General features: G+C 31.4%; 1 non-coding gene across 1 annotated transcript; it reads right to left on the bottom strand.

Moving 5' to 3' along the window:
• Window positions 1-2,247: 2,247 nt before the first annotated feature.
• Window positions 2,248-2,354, bottom strand: LOC127791265 (small nucleolar RNA R71). The gene has a single exon (XR_008020905.1). It is a non-coding gene; the product is annotated as a small nucleolar RNA R71 (small nucleolar RNA).
• Between the last annotated feature and the right edge of the window lie 909 nt (window positions 2,355-3,263).

The following is a 3,263-nucleotide window of genomic DNA, read 5'->3' as shown; positions in this document are numbered from 1 at the left end:
AAATAAGATTTGCAAGTTGCAAAGGTCCATTTATTGACTAAAGCAAGCATCCCGGAGTTGGAATCAATGTTTTGATGAAAAGATCAAAAAGTTTAATTTTTCACAAAAGGGAAGTTAATCCTTGTGTTTACAAGAAGGTTAGTGGGAGTGCGGTTACCAATTTTAGTCCTATATGTGGACAATATATTGCTAATTAGGAATGTTGTTCCCATTGCAATCAATTAAAAGATGGATTTCAAAATATTTTTTCCATGAAGGATTTGGGAGAAGCAGCCTATATTCTGGGGATAAGGATCTATAGAGATAGATCCAGAAGGTTTCTAGCACTCTTCCAAAGTGCGTGATAGGGTTTAATTGTATGCATATTTTTATCTACTTTTCATCTTAATTTTGTGCGATTTTTCCTATTTAAAATGTGTGTTTATATAGATTTTACTTTATTTTAATCTCTTTTTATAGGAACTCAACAAAGGATGTTATTTTGAAGATTTGGAGGTAAAAAAAAAAAAGAAAAAAAGATATTACAAAGTTAATCTCAAAATTAATATTATAATATAAATATAAAAATAAATATTAAAAATAAATAATATTATAATATAATTAAAGTTAATATAACTAATAGTATATTAAATATTATATTATATATTATATTATTTATATATGTTATAAAGTGGATGGCGTGAATGTGAGATTTGGGCTAGGGTTCCATACATATATATATATATTATAATATATAAAGGGTTGAGAAGAAATAAAGTACGTTGGAAGCAAGGCGTGGGTGCACGTGAAGGAATGAAGCAATTAACAGAGAGCAGTAAGAGAATGGCAAACACATGAAGATCACTTGCACAATTGCAGCGGCGCAGAGAGCTCCAATTTTCCTTTCAATTTCTGTTTTTATTTTTGTGGATTTCATTAATTTCGTCGTGAACTAATTTTATTTAACTACGGTTTGAGATGAAACTTGTTAAGAATTATTAATTTTTATTGATTGGACTTTCTATCGTAATTTCAATTATTTATTACTTGTTCTTAATGCGATTGAGTGATTTAACCATCATTTAATTGATTTTGTATTATGATTTGAGACCAAGAGATGATTATCATAACAAGTTAAAGTAATAAATTTTATAAGATAGATAGTTGATAAAGGATTTGATACTTGAATCTTATGAGGGATAATGAATTAGAACTTAACAATGAATTTCGATTTGTTATAACTATTGAGAATTAGGTTGATTGTTAACAAATTGAGATTTAATTAAGTTAGTAAATCTTGAGAAAGAAACTAACCAATTTAGATATTCACCCCGTTGAATTGATAGAAACCCAATTGAGTAAAAATTAAGATGGATTAATAATAAGTGAATTCAAAACATCCTAGTTGCCTCCATTTTATCTAAGTTAAGTTATTTTTAATTTGTGTTTAAGTTTAGTTTTCATTATTTTAATTTATTCAAATTCATCTCTTTTTATAGTCTAAATAATATTAAAGTTAATCTAATTTTGATAATTAATCCAATCCTCGTGGGATCGACACTCTACTCATTCATTATATTACTTGCGCGATTCGTACGCTTGCGAATTAGCCTAACAAGTTTTTGACGCCATTGCCAAGGATTGGTATTAATATCAATACTAATTAACTTGAATATTAGTTTAGACATTAAATATTTTTAGTTGTTTGTTTTTATTTTTGTGTTCTCTTTTATTGCATTTTTGAGTGCTCAAAAATAATAATAAAATAAAATAAAATAAATAAAGAAATAAAAAAAATCAAGTTTTTAACCGTTGTGATATTCTATTTCTTTTTTGTAGGTCACATTGGAATCTCAACAAAACATGGGAGATGAAATTGTGGAGCAAAGGAATGAGCAAGCTAGAGCTTTAAGGGATTATGCTATGCCCTCTAGTCAAGGAACACCATCCAGCATCACCAGACCAACCATAGGGGCAAATAATTTTAAGATTAAGCCAGCTATTATTCAAATGATTCAAATCTCTGTTTAGTTTAGCGAATTATCGAACGATGACCCCAATGCTCACATAGCTAATTTTTTAGAGATTTGTGATACTTTTAAGCAAAATGGTGTCTCTAATGATGCAGTTAGACTTAGGTTATTTCCTTTTTCATTAAGAGATAAAGCTAAGTATTGGTTGAACTCTTTGTCTGCAGGGTCCATTACAACATGGGATGATTTGGCACAGAAATTTCTCAATAAATTCTTTCCACCTGCGAAAATTGCAAAGATGAGGAATGATATAACCAATTTCATGCAAGCAGACATAGAGAATTTATATGAAGCATGGAAGCGGTTTAAAGAGTTGTTAAGAAGATGTCCTCATCATGGGCTTCCAAATTGGTTAGTGGTTCAAACATTTTATAATGGTTTAAATCATAATACCAGGATTATTATTGATGAAGCTGCAAGAGAAACTTCAATGGGAAAAGAGATTGATGAAGCTTATGACCTTATTGAAGAGATGGCCAACAACAACTATCAATGGTCATCTGAAAGATCTATGCTAAGAAGAATAGTTGGAGTACATGAGATTGATGCGATGACAACATTGAATGCAAAGGTAGATAATCTTTTTAAGAAAATCGATCAGTTGAATATTAACTCTATTCAATCTTGTGTGCAGGTATGTGAGATTTGCGCAGGTCCTCATGTTATCCATGAGTGTCAAGCCGGGATATCTTTTATACCTTAACCATCAGAGCAAGTCAACTATGTGGTTAATCAAGGAGGAAGACAATTCAATCCCAATGCAAATACTTATAATCCAGGATGGAGGAATCACCCCAATTTTTCATGGTCCAATAATCAGAATGTGTTGAAGCCTCCAATAGGATTCCAACAGCAGAAAAAGAAGCCTTCATTGGAAGATTTAGTGGCTACCATGGCTAAGATGACTTCAGATTATATGGTTAGGACAGATGATAGCATGCATATTTATACCATATTTTGGCATTTCACCTCATTCTTATTAGGCCATTTGAAGTAATTTTTGTTGATATTTCATTGTTTCTATTTTATTATGCTTCAAATTGTCCTTACACTATTTTCTATCTTACCTCTACTCTATGGATCCAGGCTTTAGGGAATATTGGATGGGCTAGAGAAGTGGCTCAACTAAAGGAGCTTGGGCCTACTTTCAAGGAGCAGACTTGGGCTACTCATTGTGCTGTTTTGGGCTCACTTGTTTTCTGTTGGGCTAGGCCCAACCCTAGCCTCCCTAGCCTTTCCTTTCTTAGCCAT

The sequence above is a fragment of the Diospyros lotus genome, chromosome 14 (genome assembly GCF_014633365.1).
Source record: "Diospyros lotus cultivar Yz01 chromosome 14, ASM1463336v1, whole genome shotgun sequence".
NCBI classification, from domain to species: Eukaryota; Viridiplantae; Streptophyta; class Magnoliopsida; order Ericales; family Ebenaceae; genus Diospyros; species Diospyros lotus.
Note: the sequence above shows the minus strand (reverse complement) of the source record. Positions and strands in the feature narration are given on the sequence as shown.